This window comes from Dermacentor silvarum, chromosome 1, assembly GCF_013339745.2.
Source record: "Dermacentor silvarum isolate Dsil-2018 chromosome 1, BIME_Dsil_1.4, whole genome shotgun sequence".
Lineage (NCBI taxonomy): Eukaryota > Metazoa > Arthropoda > Arachnida > Ixodida > Ixodidae > Dermacentor > Dermacentor silvarum.
In genome coordinates, this window is record NC_051154.1 from 344,316,483 (window position 1) to 344,341,914 (window position 25,432).

The window sequence follows — 25,432 nt, forward strand, 5'->3', positions numbered from 1 at the left end:
CACAGCATGTCCATGTCATCACACAGTTTGCTCTAGTGAAAGGTAGGCCAGCTAACCTACCGTCATTGTCCACACTGTTTAGCTTGGGCTGAACAGAACAATTGTTTAAGCATAATTTGCATGCAGGCGATTCAAGCTACAGCATTCAGCAAGACAACAAACATGTACTTGCAGAATTTACAATAAGGTATCACATTTTCCCTCTATAAAAGTTTGACATCTGCATACAACGCTCTTGAACAATATATGCACTTTACAAAGTCACTCAAAAAACAAATAATGCCTTAACATAAAACCTGGTGGGACAGCTGAAGTTGATGGATAAAGGAATTAATTGTGTGGGCCATCATGAACATAATTCACCCACGAGAAAACTTGTGTAGCAATTCTTCCAGTACTGCGAGCCGCAGGCACCCAAGCTCAGACACCCTGCCTGGGTCAGCAGAGTAACCATGATCCTGTAAAATTGCTTCTGTGAGTGGTTCACTGGCTGCAGGGCTTCTCTGAGGGGCAGTGAGGTTAATTACATCGATGGAGTATGGTTTTTTCAGAGGAGCGTACAAAGAGAATTTCGATGTGTTCCAATAGAAAGCAATTTCCGCCATCAATGTCCTTGACCTCATTACGAACTATCAGACGCTTCAATGCTGCTGCAAACTGCTTTGCTGTTGGGTTGTCATTGCAGCCCCCAAATGATTTTATTGCAGCAAAAAGTAACTCAAGGTGGTCCTGACTGAGCTTGGAAGTCGGAAGATATGCCAATAGGCCATTTTCTGTAACCAAGTGGTTGTATAGACGGTTGTCTAAGCACACCACAAAGCGAATGAAGCCTGTCTTTTGGTTGGTCCCTGTCATTAGTTTACCAGCTGCAGACTCCCTAAGCGAGCAAAAGTAGGCCATAAGTTCTTTGACATACGCAGTGACAGGAGCCACATTTTCAGGACACAGCGGTCCTTTCTATTCTTCTTGCCTTGGATGTCTTGAATTTAAAATGTCAAATGCATTGTTGACATGTCTGATAAACTCTTCTGTTGGCAAGGAATTTGAAAATTTTGAATTTTTTTGAGCTCTGCAGTCACTAAGAGCATCTGCTACCGATTGACTAAACGTTTGAGCCAACAATGAGACTTTCATGGGCTGGCTTTTCCAGGTAATATGTGCTTGTCTAAGTTTGTTTGCCAAATGTAGGCCCTCTGTGTACTGGATTTCATGCAGCTCATCAATGTGTTTCAACAATATGAACTGTTTGTTCGTATCACAATAGCCTTTTTATCAAACAGGGTGTGCCGCAGTAGCTTCAACATGTGACAGGGATCCAACATGGCAAAGAAAAGCTTTTTTTGTCACTGGATGTGGAAAAGAAGCATCCAGCTCAGTCAGGTCCATCTTGCAGCCAAGGCTGTGCAGCAATGACAAATTCGCTGCAGCGCCATCGCAGGTCAAACTCACAATGTGTGCACCTTTTTCGTGAGTGAAGCTAGCAGCTTGCAGCACCAAATTGCGCCTCTGCTCACCACCAAGGCCATGCACTAGAAAGTAGCCAATCGGCAGCTTCCATCTGCCATTGATTGCAACAAGCATTAAAACAAATGCATCTTAGGCAACTGGAAAGCTGTCATCATTGACATCAATGCCCATGTCAACATATCCATGGAAGCTTTTCCCATCCCACACTACTTCTCTGAATGGCCATCTCATCCACAACCAGATTGCATAATGTGGAGAGCCGTGCTTTACCTTGATAGCCAATGCAGTCATTGCCTCTTTTGAAAAGTCAGCAGCCCTATCAATGGATTGATATCATTTACACAGTGTCTTTGGATGCGGGAGGCATGTGTTGAAAACAGCTCGTACATATCTGTATGCTCTAGGGGAATAAAAATGCAAAGTCAGTGCAAATGGCCTGAGCTCTGGCGAGTAAGCGGGTGACATTGCTGGCACCAGACTTATGTGGCAGTTGACGCATGAGCAAGTCTTTTTTTGCCCCACCAAGACTCTGCAATATGGCGACATCCTCATTTCCTAGAATGCGATTGTCAGATAAATCTTCTATGACATTTTCGAGATGAGCAACCTTTTGAAAAAGCTGTTGATGGGATTGCCGTAGAGTCTTCATCTTCTTCTTGGTCGCAGTTTGTAATTGTGTAACGCCATACTTCATGCCTCAGAAAGGCCTTTTCAGGTGCGTCTTCTGCTGGCTGTGGCTGCAAAATATCACGCGCTGTAACAGGTGCATGAGCGACCAACATGACACAAAGCACGTACGCAGAACAAATTAATTGTTGTGGCATACACTCTTGTGCAAGCTATGAAGAATATAATGCTTAATTTTAGGTCATTACATTGCTCACGACGGTTTCCGTTTACACTTTTGTGAACTTAAAAACTGTGGGGGCATAAAACTGCCATCCACACGAGCTTGCTAGTGCCACTTAATTTTGTTTGTTTATTTATTTGCTAAATACTGCAGGCCCATCTGGGCCCAGGCAGGAAAGGTAGAAGTACAAAACAACTAACACAGAAGAGGCCAATGTAGCATAGTTCAATGAGAGATGTTTTAAAGAAGCCTTTTAGTTTGAGTGGGCAAAATATACTGAGCTCATATATCACGGCTCATTGTGACCGATCGAACATATAAAGAGCATAGAAAATTGTGAAAAACCTGTTGGTCTTCTAGTTATTGTGTCATTTGAATGGAAAAGAAAAATTGAAAAAGGATTATTGGCCGATAATTGGTGTTTAATGCAAACCCTGAGAAAAGTCATACCGCTGCGAACGAATATGAATTTTTCAGCTTTCAATAAGATGGTTGCCATGATCATAAATGTTAGTGTCCCCGTGCAGTTCACTGAGTGACATTTATTATGCTTGAGCTATTAAACAGTTGCCACGAAAATATATGCCACTTCACTTCTAGCTACCTAAGGAAACAAGTATGTAAAAATTGTAGTGGTCGAGTATTATCCTCACCATAGTATGCCTTGCTGTTCGAGGTGTCGCTGGGTTGTGTGTAGGCAGTGCTGCAGAAGCTTCACCCTTGAGCGTCCTGGAGGGCCTTGGACTGGGAGACTGGACAAAATACACCAAGTGCAATGAGGAGGGACTGCTTACTGCAACATAACTTGAAATTGCTGACCGTGCAAACGAAACACCAGATGCACAGTTGAAGCTAAAACCTGGGACTAATAGCGACACCATTGGCTTCATTTAAAATTTAAGCACAATAATGACCAGCAAGCAGGACATTGTTAGGGAGATCAGTGGCTGTGGCTATATACTGTATTTTTTATCTACTGTCCCAAAAAATGTTGATAAAGCTTACCAGCACAGTTGGCATGTTATAAATTTTATTACTGTTGTAAATGTTGGAGCCTAGCAAGGGTGTTAATTATGTGTGTAATGAGAGGACATGGCTGAAGTATAATTCAGAGAAGGAGTGTGTTTTCCTTATTCCAACTTTACTGAAAAAAAGTGTTTTTTCATCTTACATAACACTGCTTTGCTGCAGTTTGTTTTATTTTCCTTATCTTGTACTTATCCTAGATTGACTAAAATGAGATTATGATGTAGCATATATGGCTTTCATTCATTAGCACTTGCTTTTGCCAGTGTTAACAATGAAATTTGAACGCAGTATGCTTGTCACCTGTGTCAAAAAAGGGCTGTAATGTAGCCAATGATAGGTTGAACAGTTCTATCTTTCTCTTCATTCTGAGCATTACTAATAGATCTTTTAAATCTGTCGAAAACATCTTACAAAAAGCTGTATGACAGTCTCATATGCATTTTTGAAACTTAAATAATTACTTTAAAGGTGAAATCCAAAATATATATTAAAGGGAAACACCAGATTTTTGCAAAGCAGATCAGAACATGAATCAACCAAGGCACACATGTGAGAAAATGTCTTAAGCAAGCTCTGTGATCATTACGACAATCAAACATGCCAGGACATGTTGGATTTCGGAAGGCTCATCAGCTATGTCTGAATCAGTCAAGGACGCGCTAGCAGATGTAGCAGTACCCTCTGCTAGCACATCAATCAGACAAGCAATCAGAGATGTCCATATCCATTGTGGCTTGAGAGAGACCTGCCTGAATATAAGAAAAGCATATTTCACTTCAGGAATGGTGGGGGACATCTACCACAGTCATGAAAAAGGTATGATCAAACTGGAAACATGCATTATGGCTGCATACAGCTGTGCACCAACTTACTGGCTCAACTTGATGCTGTTATGTTCCCGTGGATGTAGCTGCTTCACTTTAAGGTTGACTCATTGCTGTGGCATCGTCCTTTGCAAGCGTCTGCAGTTAAAGAATAACCCACCAGATATTTTTAAGGTCCAACAATAACATTTGCTGTGGAATGCATTTACACAACCTTTGCAGAGTCATGCAAAAGACCTCGCATGATCTGTGCATGCTTTCCCTACACACCGCATCCCCTTGTGTAGAAAACTATCTTTGATCTAAGTGTGCTTGTAAAATACACATACAGCTAATTGAATCTCAGGGGAAATGGAGCTGTAGTAACTTTGCAGTGCATGTTTCATACAAAAATATCAAAGATATAGCTGTAACACATACATAATGTAATGTAATGCCCCCTCTGTCATGCCTCCAGGCCTTCAGGGTACTACTAATAAATGAATGAAAATGATGTTCACTCCTGTAATTTAAAGTAAAACTGTGTTATTTCATCTCAACTGTTATTTACCTGTTGTTTAAAATATGTCAACCAACATCATATCTTCTGAAAAAAAAAAAAGAAAATGATATTTAGCCTCAACATGGGGAGTGATTGAACTTTGCAACATGATGTTTGAACTTTGCACTCACGTACAAGCCGAGTTACTACGAGCAGAATATTCTCTACAAAATTATTGTTCTTGGCAACTATTGCAAAATTTGGTATGTTATGTGAAGACTAATCGTTCATGGTTTCTTCAATTAAATAGTTTTACTGCAATTTGATTGTTTTCAGCCACAAGAAATACATACAAAATTCAGTCAATAATAATTTTTATAGCAGGAAATGTAATTCTTCGACAATAAATAGTTTCACATCGTACCTTTTTAGGAGTGTGCGCTAGCTGATAAAAGTACTTTAAAGAGAAATAAATGTTTAACACTTAATGGGAATTATGACAAAGTTGAAAAAAAATGGCTTGAATAGTATTGCACCACTATTTCGTCAGTTATAATTCACACGAGCACGTAGTCACTAACGATCGCGAATATTGCTGTTCCATTTTCATAAATAAAATAAACGTTCATTGTGCTTACCTATGGAAGGACAGGCCATCGCGCCGATTTTCTGTTCGATTAGGGCATCCTGGCACAAAACACTTCATCACGCAGGTGCGCCTACTGCTGACGGGAGTTCTCGCCGGTCTGCTAAGAGGCCGAAGACTTTGAGCAGATCTCGAACAACAGTGTCGACTGCGCTACGGGCCGGCACGGCCCTAAATATGTTCGGAGTCTCCGGCTCGCCAGTCCATCCTTGGGCACAAGACGGGACGCATTTTTTTCCCGTAGGGACAGTCGCTTCGGACCCTGTACGCTCGCTTAATCGCGTGCACATTTTGCGGGGGCGAAAGGCATCATTGTTTCCCAGAAGACGTCGTCAAACGCAACGAATCGTCGTCGGAAGGGCGGCTTGGTTGCCTTCACACGTTTGCAGGGCGAAAGGTTCCCTCGTTTTCCTGAAACCACACCGAAACGCAACCAGTCGTCCTTGAGGTGGTCCTCCCGGGTTGTTCGGCGCAATGCCGGTTAACCGACGCCTTCGTTCGCAACAGCCTTGGCGCCTGTCTGCTAATTAGGCGGCGAGACTCAACTGCTTCACACACTCGAATTCCTTCACTAACCTCGGCGCGCGTTTGCCACGCCGAGTATGTGCGCATATAATTCTAGGATGGGATTTTCCGTCTCGCCACAACGCTGTCATCGATTGCGCTCGCGCTGAGGTTGAATTCTTCCAACTTAGTGACCTCGCCTTCCTAGATCCTCATTCTCCCGCTAAACATGTAGTCAAGGAAGACACCAGTATACCGCCAGGCTCATCAGCACTCGTACCGCTCTCATGTGGTGCTATGTGCTCCGGAACGGTCTTCTTCACGCTGTCCGATCTCTTCGTTGCCAGAAAAGCCCTTCCTCTGCCTTTTGCTACTCTTGACCTCGCCGCCGGTTTCAGCACAATACCCGTTTATAACCCACTTTCATCCCCGCTCACATTGCTTCGTCACGAATTCCTTGGCCACGTCGAGACCGTCGATTCTATGCAGATTGTCTCCGTTCCCGACGAGGCGTCCTCTACGGCTGTCCTTGACCTGAGCGCCCTTTCTCCTACTGACACAACATCTACGGATGTCTTCACCCCATTCATCGACGAGGCTCTCACACCTTCGCAGCGATCCCAGATTCTTGCCCTTCTGCAGCATTTCCGAAGTTCTTTCGACTTCGCCCAAGAATTATTGGGCCGCACATCAACAGTCGAGCACCACATCGACACCGGCTCCCACTCACCGCTGCGCCAACGTCCGTATCGTGTATCCGCTACGGAACGCCGCGTCATTGCAGACCAGGTCGACGACATGCTCCGTCGAGGTGTGATTCAACCTTCACAGAGCCCGTGGGCTTCTCCCGTGGTACTTGTCACAAAGAAGGACAGTTCCATACGCTTTTGTGTAGATTTTAGGCGCTTAAACATGATCACGCTGAAAGATGTTTACCCACTGCCACGCATTGATGATGCTCTGGACTGCTTACAAGGCGCCGAGTTGTTCTCCTCATTGGACTTGCGGTCAGGCTACTGGCAGGTCCCGATGGCGGAGGCCGATTGCGCAAAACTGCCTTCGTTACGCCAGATGGCCTATATCAGTTCACCACCATGCCTTTCGGACTTTGCAACGCTCCTGCTACATTTAAAAGGATGATGGATAATGTTTTGCGCGGCCTTAAATGGAAGATCTGCCTATGTTACCTTGACGACATCGTAGTGTTCGGCCCTGATTTCGCAACACACCTGCGCCGCCTTCAGCACGTACTCAGTTCCTTGACCAACGCCGGTCTGCAGCTTAATCTGAAGAAATGTCGCTTTGCCGCACGCAAGTTGACGATCCTCGGCCACGTTGTGTCTAAGGATGGCATTCTTCCAGATCCCGAGAAATTACGGGCCGTCTCTACGTTTCCTAAGCCCACTACAATGAAAGAACTTCGCAGTTTCATCGGCTTGTGCTCTTATTTGCGGCGCTTCGTTCAAAACTTCGCATCTATCCTACCACCCCTCACGCAACTGCTTCGTGGTGCCAAAGACCTCTCATCGTGGTCCCCTGCCTGCGACCATGCGCTCTCCACCTTGCGCCGTCTTTTCACGACGCCACCTATTCTTCGCCATTTTGACCCTCAAGCCCCTACTGAAGTTCATACCGACGCAAGTGGTGTAGGCCTTGGTGCTGTGCTTGCACAGCGTCATCCTGGCTACGCAGAATACGTCGTGGCTTATGCGAGCCGCACGCTCACCAAAGCGGAGGGCAATTACAGCGTCAAGGAAAAGGAGTACTTGGCTATCATCTGGGCACTTGGCAAGTTTCGCCCTTATTTATATGGCCGCTCTTTTGACGTAGTGACCGACCACCATGCGCTGTGTTGGCTTTCGAATTTAAAAGACCCATCTGGCCGCCTCGCTCGCTGGGCTCTGCGAATCCAGGAGTATGACATACGCGTAGTGTATCGTTCCGGGCGGAAGCATTCCGACGCTGACGCTGTTTCCCGCTCACCGGTTTCGCCAGAGGTCACTCGTGAGTCCCCCTGTGAGCGCACGTTGTCATCTCTTGACTTCGACACTATTGCTGCCGAACAACACAATGACCCCTGAACTGCATCACTTTTAGACCTTCTTTCGGGTACTTCAACAGCTCCGGCTTCTAGAGCACTTCGGCGACAGGTTCCGCATTTTGCGATCCGTGATCAGCTCCTGTACCGGCGCAACTATGCCCCTGAGGGACGTACGTGGCTGCTAGTCATCCCGAGAGCCTTGAGATCAGAGATCTGTTCCTCTTTCCACTCAGACCCCTAGTGTGGTCATGCAGGCGTTTTCAAGACGTACGAACGACTTCGGCACCGCTACTACTGGCGGGATATGTACACCTTCGTTCGAAACTTCGTCCGTTCTTGCCGTGAATGTCAGCAACGCAAGTCTGCGCCGCACCTCTCAGCCGGTGAACTGCAACCCCTGCCATGTCCTTCTGAACCTTTTGATCGCGTTGGTGTCGATCTCTACGGGCCTCTTCCCTTGACTACGTGAGGCAACCGGTGGATTATAGTTGCCGTTGACCACTTGACACGCTATGCAGAAACTGCTGCCCTCCCAGCTGCTACTGCGCAGGAAATCGCCACTTTTATACTGCGCTGTTTTGTGCTTCGTCATGGAAGTCCTCGTGAACTCCTAAGCGATCGAGGCCGCGCCTTCCTGTCTGAAGTTGTCGAGAAATTGCTTGCTGATTGCGCTATTGTTCATCGCACATGCACCGCCTATCATCCCCAAACCAATGGTACCACGGAACGCTTTAATCGCACCCTTGGTGACATGCTCGCCATGTACAGGGTCGTCCACTCTTAGTACGAACACGGCGCCGCGTGGCCGCGCTCCGCGGAGCGCCAGCACACATGACGCGGCCGCGCATCGAAGCTAAGCGGCGCAGGCGCACAGGGGCTTGGAGGCGGTGCTTCGTGTCGTCTGCTAAAGTGCGCGAGCGCGCTTTGCTTTAGCAGACAACAGGCGGCACAAACACGGCTCGTTCGCGCGCTTTAGCAGACGACACGAAGCCCCGCCTCCAAGCCCCTGTGCGCTTGCGCCGCTTAGCTTCGATGCGCGGCCGCGCGATGTGCGCTGGCGCTCCGCGGAGCGCGGCCACGCGGCGCCGTGTTCGTACTAAGAGTGGACGACCCTGTACATCGCATCCAACCACTCCAATTGGGACCTAGTTCTTCCATTCGTCACTTACGTCTACAATACTGCTACGCAAGCCACTACCAGTTTCTCCCCCTTCTATCTTCTTTATGGCCGTCATCCTTGCCATACAATTGATACCATTCTGCCCTACCACCCAGACGCATAAGAATACCGGCCAATCTTGGATGTCGCAAGACAAGCTGAAGAATGTCGTCAGTTGGCCCGCCGCTTCACTTCGGACGATCAGAGTCGCCAAAAGTCAAAACACGATGCCCGCAACTCGACCCCAACTTTTCAACCGGGAGACCTCGTTGGGCTGTCCGTACCGAACCGCACACCAGGACTTGTTTCAAAACTTCTTCCTAAATACGATGGACTACACCGCATTTTGCAGCAAACTTTTCCCGTCAACTACCTGATCTCTGACATGCGCCGTCGCAACCGCGAAATCGTCCACGTCCAGCGGCTCAAGCCGTATCATGATTCTGTGGCCTCGTCTTCAGACTAAGTCGCCAGGATGGCTCCTTTTTCCCGATGGGGCAATTGTAATGAAGAAGAACGCCTGGACTTAGGCAGCAGGATTGCCAACACCATCGCGTGACGCAGAAGCTCGAGCTTAAAGATTGTGCTCGGTGGAACGCTTGACCCGTCATCGGCCTTTGGTCAAATAAACCTCCTTTATAATATATATATATATATATATATATATATATATATATATATAGATCTGCAGTTTGGTAGTAAAGTGATGCCTGGTTTTGGGGAACAAAGGAATTAGTTTAGCTTTTTCAAGTGACTATAGAAACAACGGCCGTTTTGAGAACTAAATTGCCAACATGACTGAATAAAGAGGTTTAGCTTGTCCGGTAATCGGGTAAACACGGGCGTTGGGGCATTCGGGCGGAACCGTAAACGTGAGCGGCCTCTATGGTGCTGCCACCTGGTGGCGCACAGCTCAAACAGCTAATATTGCAATAACCAAGTGTATTCAACTTCGCAGCTGGTGTAAATTTTCGGCAGCAACACGATTACGCCACTGCCGAAAATTTACACCAGCAGCGAAGAAGAATGCACTTGATTACTGCAACATTAGCTGTTTTTGTCTGTTTGAGCTCTGCGCCACCAGGTGGCAGCCGCATACTGGCAGCTCACGTTTATGGCTCCGCCACAACGCCCAAACGCCCGGTCCGCCCGCGTTTAGCCGATTAACGGACAAGCTAAACCTCAGTAATGCCTCACATATGTTCTCAATGATTTCCTTGATGTAATAAGAGCACGTGCTGTCTATACTAGGACTATTATTCTTAAGATTCATACGTGTGGTGTGAACTTCATTAGGTGTAGTGTGGAAAAGCTAAATCCAGTGTGGTGCCAAACACGATGCACAACAATACAGCATCTGCTAACAACGCAAAGTTTACGGGCTTGCTATAGGACTTCTTGTTTTCTTTTTTTCAGATACGTTAGGTTTCCGTTGTTGGCGCGAACTCGACATGTCATTTATTTATATAGGAAATAGCATCTGGTAGTTTCTGTGACTTTCGGTGCCATATTATTACTGCGATAGGAATTATATGGACACTTCAAGAGGATTTATGACGTCGTCGTCGTCGTCGCCGTGAGGTTTCGTATAAAGCCCATGGGCGATAAAATCGTCGCCGCGGGCCGTATGCGGTATGTGTGAGTGAAAGCGCGTGAGGAACGCGCGCTTTCACGGAGAGCGAACGCACGGCGGAGAGCAAACGCGACCGTCGCGCGAAACGCCGTGGGGGGATGGGAGGGAGGGAGGAAGGGGGGGGCGACGTTGTGCTGCGGCACCAACGGCACAAGGGGAACTGGCGACTCAGTCTCGCACGCGAAAGGAGGAAAGCGGGGAAGGCAGCGCGGGAGGGAGGGGGGGTGGCGCTCTACCCGCAATTGCATACTTGTACTTTGCCCGGCTGCGGCGGTCGCCCGCACCGTATCTTGAAAGTGATCTGCAGACGGCTCATAGCTTTGTATACGCTGTGCGTTCACCGCTCAGTTTCCGTTGAAGCGATAGACCGCACCAACATTCGCTCCCTGCTGCTGCTACGCTTGCTCACGCCAACGTTTTCACAGCGGTTGTCTGCGATCGTCGAGTAGGATCTATTCATGTTTGCTTGTGACGCGCTGACACCATGTTTGTTAATTGAGTTAGAAAGCGAATGTGTCCAAGTTTACACAGCCAGTAAGACTACTATCATTACTCCGTATAGCTCTCTACTAATTTGCTATCGCAATTTATACCTGGCCTTTCGGGCGAAGCTGCGACTTTTTGTTTACGCATTCACTTGTAGAGCACTAACGTGGGTTCTATATGCCATTTATCTACATAAGAAACTGCATATATTAGGTTCTGTGACTTTCGGTGCCATATTATTGTTTACGTATGCACTTGTGGAGCACTAACGTGGGATCTATAGATTCATATAGGTCATAACTGTGCATGAGCCGCATTATCTTCATGGCTTACAGCCTATACACCATTTAGAAAGCGCAGAAATAAACGGAGTACAGTGCCTTCCGAGTTATTTTATTGAAGCCAAAAGCGAAATACGCACATCACAAATATAGCTGTTTTGTAGTAGTGTTGATAATCTGTGTCATAGACGCCTTCTAGAAGCTCACCTGTAGCCCAACGTACGCCACGGTGCCCCCAGGGGATGCGGTTCTTCAGTTCTCTCTGAATCGGGGACCAGGAGCTCTTCCAGAGGAAACGAAGAACCGTAAACCTGAGAACGCATGGTCTACGGAGTGCTATTGCGCTGTGCAGTGATGTCACTCGGCAAACGGTCCCTCTTTCCATGAAGCTTTTACTCGCGTTTGCAGATAAAACACCGGCCAACAGTACTGCTTTTTGATTGTTTACCCATCCGTTGCCGAAATTGTGACGTCACTCTGAGTAGTGAAAGATCTGTTTGAAGTATTTGGTGAATTCGACGCCAAATAATATTCGGTCATATACACGTGTGTTGCATCGTGTCCGGTAAGCTGGTTTAATTTTATTCACTATCAGCAAATGACAGAACGCCATCTGGGGACACGGGGTGCTCCCATGCAGTATACGTAATCCGAAGCATCACGTGACAGCCCTTATAAGTATATCAATGCTGCAATGGGGGTGGTGCTGTGTTATTTTCCAACGCTTCTGCAACCAGCCGACTGCAAACATGGGCTCGCCCAACAAGCCGCAGTCCGTGGAACTCGTCCAGGAGTGTGACCTTGAGAGCCTCATGGACACCTGCTTTAATGTCTTCGCTTCCAATACTACCGACCCTGTAATGGTAAGTCAGATTGTGGACTCGCAGTTTATACGTAGCTAACGCTTAACTTCAGGACTGCAGGCTAATGTCAGTCGATTCGCGTAGGGAAGTATTGCGTAAGCATAACGGAAGTACCGACTGGACGCGTCTAAGCATGTCATCTCATGTGTACCTCCGTAATTTTGTTTAAGAAAAGAAGACCGGCTTGTAGCTTGTTGTGTAATTAACAAGATGCTCCAAAGGGCTCCTTGTCACCAGCTTCGAGTGGCTGGTGTCAGTGGTACTAGCCATATATAACATGATGCCGCCTGCGGACGCTCATGGAAGTCTATTCGTTTTTCTCGATCTTAATAATAGTGAGTTGCACGGGATATTTATTTCATATAGTGAAGGCTGGTTATTCTTGATTCGAACTTGATTTATAGGTTATTTTCACGGTTGTTACCTCGCGATATGGGATCTTTTATGCACTACAATGCCGCCAACGACAGCCTGTACATTCATCCCCTCATACTGTCGTATCTGTATCTACGTATCGGGGGGACAGCTAACAGCAAGCAAAAAATAAATGACGTCAAACTGGAAATGGCAGTAAGATCTTATGCTGCTTGGCGCGAATGTTTCGATTTCTTAAGCGTCCGGTGTTTTGACCGCTACGCCAGCCATTCTTTCTTTTGAGGCTGAGGCGAGCTTGCGACTCGCCTCAGCTGAAGCGCTAGCATGTCATTAATCCATTGGAGTGGTGTGTCTTAATGTGAACATAATTAGGCTGTTACTGACGGCAATTGCTCCAGTAGCTTCTTTAGGAAAGTGAGCGAATAGGATAGAAATACACCAGTACCACAGATTTTATTCAAAAGCAACTCCACTTTTATTTGTCTGCAATTATGCAATTGATATAATTGACCAAACAAAGCATGTTTAAATTGAAGAAAATTCGGCACACAGTCGTAGTGTATAGCAATATATTCGAAACCTTTTCGCAGCATCCTTCACGACACCATTCATTCATATCCAACAGTCATAGGACGAGACTACATTGCCCGTCCCACATTATCATGTAGAGAACATTCGACTTGCTAATTTTCCTGCACGTCGGACACATTTCTTCGCGGAGCGTTCTGCATTTATCGTCACGACGAGACACAACGCGTCGAATGCCGCAGCGTGAACTTGCACGATAACAAGCCTGCGATCGCACATTTCGCCAATGAGTGCCTTGCGCTAGGCCAAGCAAGATTTGCAGTGTAGAACATGCTACTTTGAACAAACACGCAGGGAAATAAAAATTCGCATGAAACCGCCGCGCTAAAGTGAGCAACGCCCTTAAAACCTCCTTGGCAGCGGAATTCCGCAACAATAGTTGGCTTGCACAGTCTTGACAAGTCCTGCGCCAGAATCGCTGGTTGGTAGGGGTCACCAAGAGCGAACTAATAAATTGTGAAATAGAAAAAAAATGAACATTTCTTGTTTTAGTATAGTACAAATATATCTAACAGAATATTTACTCGTATGACGGTATTCTGATTAAAAATTTTGGAACATTTTTTTTTCACATAGGGTTTCTAGTTCCAGCGTTTTCCGCATATATCTGTACGCACGCGGAAATGACCATTTGGGGTTCGTTTCCGCCAAAGTACGCGTACAACCGTGAGCGAAAGTATACGGACCAGGGGTTGCGCCATAAAGCTGATTTTTCCCCTCTGCCTTTTTGCGTTTGGGATTGCAGTCCAAACTTGTCATTGCGAACTTTTCAGTGCACTCGTCAATTAGTTTATGCTTTTTACTTGGGACGAAATTTAGTTTTTTCGGCGACCCTGTGGTCCGTATCCTTTTGCTCACGGGTGTACATGTACTGCGGTTACCCTGGAAGGGCTAACTTACTCAGCCTAAGAACTGATTACTGCTCTCCATGCGCGTGATTTTCCGCAGATACGCCTAAGCGAAACAGGCGAGCAATGCATTATGCTCTCCCATAGACGCCCGCACATTCTGGTGTGTTCTGTTTCGATACGGCTTCCTCGAAGCGCTCAGCCATTACGGAATGGTAGCGTAAGCAACCGTATTCCCTTCGCAGTGCTTCTTTTGGCTCATCGCACACCGCGTCGCATACGCTGCAGAGTGCGCAGCCGCGGTGCCGGTTGTTGCGAAATGGCTATCAAGCGTTTGCTCTTCCCTGCATACTGTGTCAATTTTCAGTCACTCCGTGTCAGCAGTACCTGCATGTGGGACGTTGTCATTTCGTCAATGCTCGTTTAGTGCAGCAGGCGATGAAGCTTTCGGAGAGGACTCTATTCCTGTCAATAGATTTGTGGCACATTGGCGCAACTCGTACTTCTGCTTCCTCCCAAGTTCGGTACTATAGGTTGAATGGCTGTGGTCTTAGAGCAGAGAAATGCAATTCACTACACTTGGATTGCGTTGTCCAACACTAGTTTTCAGATCTTGGCCGGCACTACGACCCACTCCGACGGATATTTAAGCTGGTAGATCGAATCCCCTCCGCTAGAGTTGGGTGAAACTGCTGGTTGTCTGTTTTTAAACCTAATGTGACTACTGAATCTTAATCTATCGCTTTTACGGCATTCTAACAAAGCCCGCTGAACATCTGCGGGGTTAACGTGTGTTCTTCGAGAACGCGGCGGTTGGCATGCAAAAGAATGGCGGCTCACGTTTATTGTAGTGATGCCATGGGGAAACCCTGACCACCCTTAGTTTCTTGGCCTTACATTACTGTGAGCAATGAGTGGTGTTTACAGTCACTTTGTTCTCACTTTACCACCGTGCTTGCCCCATGGCTGTTAAGTGCTCTGTTTAACACAAGGCTTCCTTTTAGGTCATTCGTCTTTATTGGGCCATAATGAAACGTTAGTGTAGTTCTTTGCATACGTTTGACATCTTCGAGTGTATGTTAGCTGGCTGAAATAAGTTACAATCTTTATAATACTCATGCTCTTAGGTGCTGCTTTCGAGTTTAGATGTACAAGCACACAAATGGTCGGTTATTTTTTAGTCATTCGAAAACGCAGCACATTGGACACAGGCAATTCAGCATGCTTTAACGGGCCCTGAGCCACCTCTCGGGCTTGGTGGAAAAAAGCAAATTGCCACTAGTGTATATATATATATATATATATATATATATATATACGTGTGTGTGTGTGTGTGTGAACGAGAAGAAAGGGAACCGAGGGGCCCGATTTTTATTATCATCATAAGGAGCCAACATTGACACCAAGGACATCATGTAGGAAATTGAACTTTACTAATTGAATTATGGAAATGAAAATGGTTGAAAAAACTGTCCGCAGGTGGGGAACGAACCCCGTCTTAGCGTTACGCGTGCGATGCTCTCACCTTTGAGCTACCGCGGAGCCGTTTTCCCATCCACTTTCATGGGTATTTGTTTTTACAACTAGAACTAACCCTGGGAGTAAAGTACAAGTAATTTCCCCTATGTTGTCCTTGGTGTCAATGTTTGCTGGCTTGTTATGACATTATATATATATTTCTGCTGAGTCGTGCTCATGACTGACTTCTACCATCATCTTTAGTGTTTCCATCACTTAGTGCCCATGTCCGAACCCTTTCCAGTGCCATACCAAGTGCGCGAAACGACCATGAGAGCACCAAGACGAAGGCGGCTGTTTCATGACCTACATGACACACATCTCATGATATCCATGACATGACCTATCATTTATGTTCGTCATACACACTTGTCATACTATGCCGATTTTGTACGTACCAAGTTAAGGAAACCACCATGAGCGCACCAAGACGTAGGCGGCTCTCTCTCTCTCTCTCTCTCTCTCTCTATATATATATATATATATATATATATATATATATAAATACTCTAATAGTGGTAATTGTTCGCCAAGAAATACTTCTCATTAAAAATACTTATTCAAAAGCATTTGCATCGCTATCAATGACTATGTGCACGATTGATGGCTATCGCTGCTGTACAAAACAAAGTGATTCGTGGTCCCTCGTGACAAATTCCTAGCATCTCCTGGTTATTAAAGTTGAATTGCCATTTGAATCAATTTTAATTGGACACCCATGACGGTATGCCGTATGAAATTACGAAAACATCGAACTGAAATTCCCTTCCTACGATTCACCAAACTCGAATCGTGACTCAGCGCTTTATTTTGCTGAGTCACCTCACTTGCAAAAATATGTGAGATTTCATTGTCCAAGTCACTCCTCCACTCCATAACCCTTTGATTCACTCTTGCTTCGCCCTATGACTGCTTGGTACGCCTTCATTCACTCTATCATCTTGGTTTTACTTCCATCACACTTGGTTTGCTCTACTACTCCAAATTTCCAATTTTCATCACTATTCATTCACCCTATCACTACTTAATTCACTCATTTACTTTTCATTTTCTCAGCTCATTGTCTCATCATTACCTTTCGTTTGACTCCAATCACCCAACTGAATCCCTTTAATATTGACCATCAATTCACTACTTAATTCACCTTCATTCGCTCTTAATTCACTCATTTACTTTTCATTATCTTAGCTCTCTCTGTCTCATCATTACCTTTCGTTTGACTCCAATCACCCAACGGAAGCCCCCCCCCCTCCTTAATTGACCATCAATTCACTCTTAATTCAACCCTCACTTCATTCTTCATTCACCTCTCCAAATACCCATTTCTTCTCATTATCATCATTAACCATTACCATAATTTTCGGTTATTAGCCACTTTGTGGGTTTTTCGACCCATTTTACCGCTTTGTCAAGCTGATTATTAAACATTTAATTACTATTAAGGTACTTTATCAGATAAATATTTATATTCCTCATGTAATTACCTATCGATTGATATGTAATGTTATGGGGTTTGTAATTACCTTATTGAGTTATCGATTTTTATGTACATATGTTTTACTGAGGTTCTGCCTGGTTTTGGCTCCACTTCTTCAAGGTCACTTCAGAACGAGACATATAAGGCTTTGGCAAGAAACCCTCCAAAGGTTGCCGTTAGTCACGTGGCAGGAAAGCTATTGATATCTCATATGATACTTTTATTTTGGAGGTATTAACCCCTAACCTTATCACAAAATTTCAGTTGCCCTAAAGTTCAAAGGTTCTTGAATTGCGTTATGCTTGGATTAAATTCACTAGCGTTTGGACTAAATTAAGTGGTGCTTGGATTAAATTGAATGGCGCTCGGATTAAAATGACTGGCGCGTGGATTAATTTGAATGGCGCTCGGATTAAATGGCGTTTGGATTAAATTGAGCGGGAAAACCTGTAGTACTTTTCTCCGCGCTCGGTAAAAAAAAGCCTTCACTGCTGCACATTTTTCTAGCGTGTTTCGCATGACTTTCCCGCAGGAAGCAGCCTGTCATCGGAGCCTAGCTCGTCCCCTGTCGGTGCTAACAGTCCTTGTCATCTCCAAATTGCTAATGGCCGAGACCTGACAGTAGCAAGTCCGGCCTCTACGCAGTCCGCGGCATCCGCTGGATCTCCAAGCAATCACTCGGAGTGAGCTGCTGCACGGCATTGAACGTTAGCGACTTAGTACCTAAGAGAGAGATGGAAAATATCGTTTCATCGACTTCCACTCAGCCCTGTGTCTTTCGAAGCCTTCCTTATGCTTTCTCAAGCGCTTTCTTGACAAGTTAGGACAGTCGAACGCGGCAGCGATAACGTTCGAGGGCCGCAAGGTGCCGTTCAACGTATTCTACTGGGGAGAGGCTGTGCCGGTGCGCCTCTATCGGAAGACAACACCAGCTTGTACCTTATGTGGAACAGTGGGACATAGGGTGGATGTGTGCCCTAATCCGCGGGATGATCGCTGCCGAGCCTGCGAATCGGTCACCCCAGAGGAGGGGCACGAGTGCCAGCCCCGATGTCTAGTCTGCGGGGACCCCCATCTGACGGGCTCCGCGGACTGCACCTGGAAATACAGGAGAGGTGCGGGAGCCGGGCCGAAGCCTGGCGGAGGGAAATCCAGCAACAAGCGTAAGGCCAGAGGGGCCCAGAAGGATTCGGGGCCTGGAACGCAAGCTCAGAAGCAGGTCGCGGCTCCATCGCCGCTACCAGAAACGAGGGCTGCAACGGGGGCCTCCCGGCAGGGACCTCAGGGAAGCAGTCGTCCAGCTGACAATCGTAAAACAGGAGGAGCCGGGCTGGAGCCGGGTCAGCGAAAACCACGAGCAGCAAGGTGAGCTGGGCAGAGGTTGCCGCTTTTACGGCTCCCACGTTGGCTGCTGAGAAACTTAAGGAAGAAAATAATAGATTAAGGCAGGAATTGGCAAAGTATAAAACTCAGAAACTTAGTGCGTCGGCAGGGGGTGCAGACGTGCCAGAAATGCCTGCGAAGTCTGCGATGGAGGAGGATGCTTTCCTCTCTCCTACTCAGCAGGCAGAGGCCCCTGCCACTGAGATTGTGGAAAAGAGGGAAGAGGAAAACAGTAACGTAGTGGCGAGGGAGACTGATAAAAAGGCTGCTGTCACATAGGAAGAATCCAGGATTGAGGCTGATGGGGAGCGGTGTTTGCAGAGGGAGCTTCCGCGTTTGGAGGCTCGCATAGCGCAAAATATACAGGCCAGCCTCGAGAGAACCCTACACACTATTATTGAGAGAAGCGTTCAAGCAGCTATAGAGAGGGGCAGTCATGGCGCGGTAGAGCGGGTCCTACAGGGAATCTTGGAGCCCCATCTGATTAAAATCAGATGGGGCTTTGAATTCAGAATTGATCGTAAACTTCAGGAGCTTGCAGATTGCACGCGGTCAAAGGTTCCTAAACTTACTGGCTGGATGGGTAACAGGCAGCTTGGAGCTGACGATTTGCCCGACACCGGAGTGGAAACACCAGGCGCGGCGTCCTTGAGTATTCAACATGGCCAGCCCTCCTAAGTTGCAGATTTTGCAGTGGAACTGCAGGGGGTTTAAGAGGAAGAGGCAATCGCTACAGCAATACATTGAATCGTTGAAAAATTACCAGATATCATTGCACTGCAGGACGTAAATACGGAAGCCAAACTGAGACCATACAGCGCACATCAAACCAACTCATCCACTTGCATTCTGGTGCATAAGGATTGCACGGCTGTCACAATTGAACTGGAGTTAACCACTGAGGTGGAGCACACTTTTATTCAGCTCTTACCGAACGTACGTACTAGCAGAAGTGCGTATGTATTGAACATATATAGTCGACCGAAAAGCAGGGGTGCGTCTTTCGACGAGATTTTCCAAAAGGCGGCGCAATTGGCAAAATCAGCCCCTCTTATCATAGTGGGGATTTTAACGCGTATAGCTTTTTGTGGGGTTATAGTAAGGAGGATATTAAGGGCAGGAAACTCGCTGCGGCCATATCAGACGTAGCTTTGACGATTCTTATGGACCCGCAGCATCCGACGAGGATTGGCAAGTGCCTCGAGAGATACGTGCCCAGATCTCTTCGATTAAAGGAGCGAGAAATTATGAATGGCATAACACGCAGGAGACCTTGGGGAGTGACCACTGCCTTAAGATCTGCCTGGACTACAATAAACATCGCAAACCGAGAGGGCAGGCCAATCTCACGGACTGGTCGTTGTTCCGAAAGGCGGAAGATGCTACGCTTACCGCGCCCATTGAAAAGTATGAGGAGTGGGCCGAGTCATTGCTGGGAGTCAGGGATCGCTTTACGCGTACGCTCCAGACCTCAGAAGTTCCAGCTATCGACAACCACCTGCTACATATATGGGAGGCGAGAAGAGGTCTAACGCGGTGGTGGAAGAGGCAAAAGTATAACCACAAGCTCAAGATCAAGATCGCGGAATTAACGTCGCAAGCGGAAGAGTATGCATGGACCTTGGCCAAGAACAATTGGTTGGCAAAATGTGACTTCCTTGAAAGGCAGCCTCGGCACCAAGGCGGCGTGGCGTCTTCTTAGATGTTTGATAGAGCCCACCAAGTCCCGCGGGGAGCAGCAACGTGACCTCAAGAGAGCCGTGCATGGCTTCGCGGGCACGGACGAGCAGCTGGTTGCAGCCCTCACCAGCAAATATATCTGTACGATGAAAGACAACGAGCCAGTGCGGGATTATGAAGGTATGGAGAATCCGAACCTGGATCGGGAGTTTGAGGTCGAGGAAATACAGGCGGCGCTTATGGCCATGAGGCGGAGCACGGCACCAGGGAACGACAATGTGACGGTGGGATTGCTTGCCAATCTTAATCGGCAGACGCTCGAAAATCTCACGCAATACATCAACGAGTGCTGGAGAAGTGTAAAGCTACCCAGGGCGTGGAAGACGGCTGATGTAAGCTTCATTCCCAAGCCTGGAAAGGAGGTGAACATCAATAACCTGAGGCCAATCTCGCTTACATCGTGCGCAGGGAAGCTTATGGAGAAGGCGGTGCAACTTCGCCTATCGACGTATCTAGAAGACCAAGACCTTCTGCCTCACACGATGTTCGGGTTTCGGGCACACTTGTCAACCCAGGACGTATTACTACAGCTGAAGATGGAAGTGATCGATCCCCCGCGCAAGCGCAACAGTAGGGCCATACTGGCACTGGATCTTAAGGGGGCTTTCGACAACGTGAAACACTCCAAGATTCTGGAAAATCTACAGGGTACTCATTGCGGAAAGCGTACCTTTTATTACATCAAGGACTTCTTGCAAGATAGGCAAGCCCACATCAAGATTGGTGACACGAGGTCCGAGCCGATACTCATGGGCACCAGGGGTACGCCTCAGGAAGCAGTCCTTTCTCCACTGCTCTTCAACGTTGCCCTCATGCACCTGCCGGAAAAACCGAATGCCGTAAAGGGAATTCGTCACGCCCTTTACGCGGACGATATAACCATACGGACAACGGAGGGCAGCTTGGGACAGATGGAGGGGGCCCTCCAGGAGGCTGCCACCACAGTTGAAAACTATGCAGCAGAATGCGGACTGCGCTGTTCCCCGGACAAGTCGGAGCTCCTCGTCTTGCGCCGAAAGGGGCATACTGCATCGCTGGAAATCTCGGTCCACGACACACCTATTGCCGAGTTGGAGACACTACGTATTTTGTGGCTGCTCATAAACAAGGGCATGAACGCAGCCGCAATCACTAAGCTCCGAACGGTGTGTGAGCAAGTCATCCGTATGATATCTCGGATCACAACCAAGAAGAGGGGTATGCAAGAAAAGGACGCCCTTAGGCTAGTGCAGGCGTTTATCCTCTGCCGAATAGTGTACGTGGCCCCGTACCTTCGGATAAGGAAAAGCGATCTAAACCAGATGGACGTTATCATTCGAACGGCTTATAAAAAGGCGCTCGGTCTGCCCATGAAAACATCTACGGAGCGTCTGCTACAACTTGGAGTACACAATACGGCTGATGAATTGATTAGCGCCCATCTTACAAGCCAGGTAATGCGATTAGCCACAACCAAGACGGGCCGCAAGGTCTTGGAGGATTTGAACATCTGCTTTGAGAGATACTACAGCATCTGCGCATTGAGAGGCAGGACACTGCCGGGGCCCGCTAGGGGTCTTAATATATCAGAAGAGTGTCACCTCCGTCGGCTACAAACAATGTCTTTTAATAATGCATCTAGGCTTCACGCCATAGAGCCCGAGTCTTTTTCGGCGCAGTGCAAATTTTGTGGCCAAAAGGCAGACTTATACCATATGGTATGGGCTTGTCAGAAAAATAGCAGTATTGCCATAATAAATCAGCCAACGTGGGAGGACTGGGAGGCGGCCCTGTCAAGCTCGGACCTCGAGGAGCAACGAGCCCTCGTCAAAAGAGCACAGGCAGCGGCTTTTGCCAACGGTGTCCCGGACTAGGGACCTGACCATATCCTCCCGTAACCCAAGGTTTACTTTCTTATTTTCAATAAAATTTTTATCATCATCAAGCGCTTTCGTGACAAAAATTCTACGTTCTAAAACTGCAGGATGGAGCGATGACAGAGGGTGGGACTGCGTGCGACAATAACCTTTTAGGCTACAATGTTCAATTGAGCTACGATCAACTGACCTTTTTGTCTGTTAGAAGAGTCAGCCATTCGCACACACCTGCTGTGGTTCCAGTGTGCCCGTGGCTTCTTAGTTTCCTAAGGTGCGGCCTTCACTATATTTTTGTCAACTGTACGAGCACTGACGTCTGCTGTTTCTCCATCTGCGTGGAATACAATTCTTATCATTCCGAAACGCTGTAGCTCTCGTTTAAATGGCCTTAATTGGCGCACCACACCGGGTCATTGCGCAACAGTGTGGCCTTTTCAGATAACCAGCCAATGCAGCAATGCGTTGAAGACAACGGTGGCTGAACAGTTTCGCCTGCTGCTTTACGTATTTCGGAAGCTTCTGGGCCGTGATCGAGAGTGCTGGAACCACATGATACTGCTTCATCCCCGGAAAGCGGAGCTGGCCAGCGTTCTTTATCTAGGCAAAGCTGCACGTAAGCAGATTCTGTACCATTCGAAGATTCTGCATTGGTTCTGTGCTTTTATATTTTTTTGCAATGCTAATTAATCAGTTTTCTCGCCGACGCATTTTGAGTTTACATATGTGGAGGAGTATCTGTGAAAAGCTGCATTTTTCGTCATCGCGTGTTTCGTTTACCGCGAGGAACTCAAAACGATAAGAGTTACGCTCTCGCAGACAGCTTATCTTTATTACACAATGCATGCTTTCAATAAGACTTCACTTTTGCTACCAGGAGGGCTTTACCATTCAGGTAACGCTTACTCTGGTCTTCATGCCAGACTCTCTTGCACAGCTACAACGCAACCCTGCAGGAGGCAGTCCACTGAGCTCTCCTTCGTAGCTGTTCTAAGCGAAATAGTCTAATATTCTCATTGTAGAGACGTTACCACTTGTTACACTAGTACATCCCAGTCTTTTTTTTAATGAAATATATCTACTACTCGACGGCGTAAATGTGTTCTTTACTTGGGTTACTGCCTCATCAAGTTTTTTAAAAATTTGTTTAGAGCCTACAGCCGGGAACTTTCTTCGACACACCTTCTCAGTCGGCCGTCCTTCGCCAGCGTTTATAATGCTCATCCAGATTCCAACCAGTGAAGTGCTCTTGATGCAAGAAAATTATACTGACGAATTGTAGCGCGACCACAACGAAACGAGAAAGACACATGACGAGAGCGCGGTGAACTTTGGTTTATTCTGAATTCATGACCAATTAAGCCGCCGTTCACTGCATAAGTGTAACCGTCAGCATCTATTGTTGGGAAAATGTTTTGGGGACCTCGTATTCCCCAAGCTTTGCGGCATTGTGCGCAGCTCTTCATCACCATATCACTCTTTTCAGTGCAGTCGCCGGCAATGCCGAGGACAGACGGAACATCGAGCTATTGCTGAAACGACTGGAAGAGATACGCCGTCTCGTGGAAAACCTCTATACGAAAACACGAGGCACGCCTACCAAATATGCTTATGAGCCTGCAATGTCCGTCATCACTAGAACCATCTCTGCGACTTTCACCGCTTGAACATGCCCAGTCATTGCTGCAGTCCGACGTGTGTAGATAGAGTGCACCATCGCAGCGTTGGGCAAGAGGTTCGCAGCTCTTTCACCGCTCTAAGGCTCGTGACCCTCTTATATTGTGCCGAAATTTCTGGCAGTATTTCAGGCACGCAGCGCGATAGCTGTGTCAGAAAAGTCATTCACTATGTACACACCTTTCAACTTCCAGGTTTGCTATTTCCTGGCGTCGTCGTGCTTTTTGTGTATAATCTATTTTGCTTCAATAAATGCATGTAAACTTTCCATGTGCCCGTAGTATCCGCTTCATACCTAGATCTCCTTATCTTAGGGAGAACGCAAGGGGGTAGGATAACACAGTGAACATGGAAATCTTATTTTAGAGCGTGCATAAGGAATGAATGGCCCGATGCAGCAAAGCCACAAGTCTTCAATCTGTCCTAGCCGATTCCGCCGACGAAGCTTCACAAACGCTCGCGTACTTAGATTTAGTGCTGCTGCTGCTGCTGCTGCTGCTGCTGCTGCTTGATGGCAGCATTCGATATAAAGATTAGCTGCCACATTTGGGCACGTGGCACAACGCAAGAGCGGTTTTTGTCTTTTCAACAGTTGTTATATCGTCGTGGCGTTATGGCCTGGGTATACACGCAAATGCACGTATCTGTGTTCCGGCCGGGAGCCCGATAAATGCTCCTGCGTATACAAGATGTGCCAACCATCATGCACCAAGATTTAAAAATATGCAGGTAGCACGTATAACCAGAGAGAACCAAGGTAATGTTGTTTGCCGTTGCTTGGAGATACTCAGATTATTTCTAGCCCCTGTATGCCGTCGCATTGCAAGCTAGTGGTCTGGTTTGGTAAACCACTTGAGTCACGCAATGGCTTTTCATCCATCGCGATATTACTTCATGCTTCATTTGTTTTTGCGTTATTTGTGCACATTAACTATGATCCTCGTTATTATTAGTTATGTAACATTAATGACGTTCTGTTTCCTTTCTCTTGCAGCGACTGTAGTTTAAGAGCACGTTTTACCCATGAAGTTCGTATATAAATACGTGGGGAAGGAGAAATTCAGCTCCGCTACCACCACTCAATTTGGTAAAGCTTGCTATATTTGAAAAAAAAAAGTTAGAATGTATACGAACTACACCAAACGGAATTATGATTTAGGCCGGCATTTTTTAAATGCTGAAAATTACTGAATTAAAAATAAAATAAAACAAAAGGAGTGGGTAGGAAACTGACGCGTCATGTTTAGAATCCTGTAACAAAGCAATAAACAACGATATCGCACTTCTGTGAAACAGACATCCGGCTAACTATCTTGTATAGCTGAAAACGAAATACGATGACGATCCAAATTTTTAGTGAAAGTAAAAAAAATAGCAGCTGCAGTGAACGCCTTGAAATAGCCAGGCCAGCACCTTTTGCTGTATTTGAACAATGCTCCCGTTGTGAGGGAAGTAATGTAGCCTTTATTTCGTAGTGCTATAAAGAAAGGACTGTCTAGGCGATGCATCATATTTATGTGGTTCTGGCAAGACATCGTGATTAACAAGAAGGAAATTTCTTGTGTATAAACGACTCTCGTTCATACTCTTTTCTAAATTATCAGTGGTTGTAATTCCTCTGGATACATTCCATGCTACATTAGCCTGATATGAAGGTATTTTTATCATTGATAGGTCCAATTCAAGAGAAAGTCTGAGTTCGTGAGATT

At 46.7% G+C, this 25,432-nt stretch overlaps 1 long non-coding RNA gene across 2 annotated transcripts; it reads right to left on the bottom strand.

The window, feature by feature from the left end:
• Nucleotides 1-284: 284 nt before the first annotated feature.
• LOC125942337 (uncharacterized) lies at nucleotides 285-5,883 on the bottom strand. 2 transcript variants are annotated; one of them, XR_007465016.1, is made up of 3 exons: nucleotides 5,290-5,883; nucleotides 2,971-4,308; nucleotides 285-2,204 (listed from the first exon to the last, which is right to left on the bottom strand). It is a non-coding gene; the product is annotated as an uncharacterized LOC125942337 (long non-coding RNA). The 2 variants fall into 2 exon arrangements; XR_007465017.1 differs by lacking the exon at nucleotides 5,290-5,883 and adding an exon at nucleotides 4,721-4,934.
• Between the last annotated feature and the right edge of the window lie 19,549 nt (nucleotides 5,884-25,432).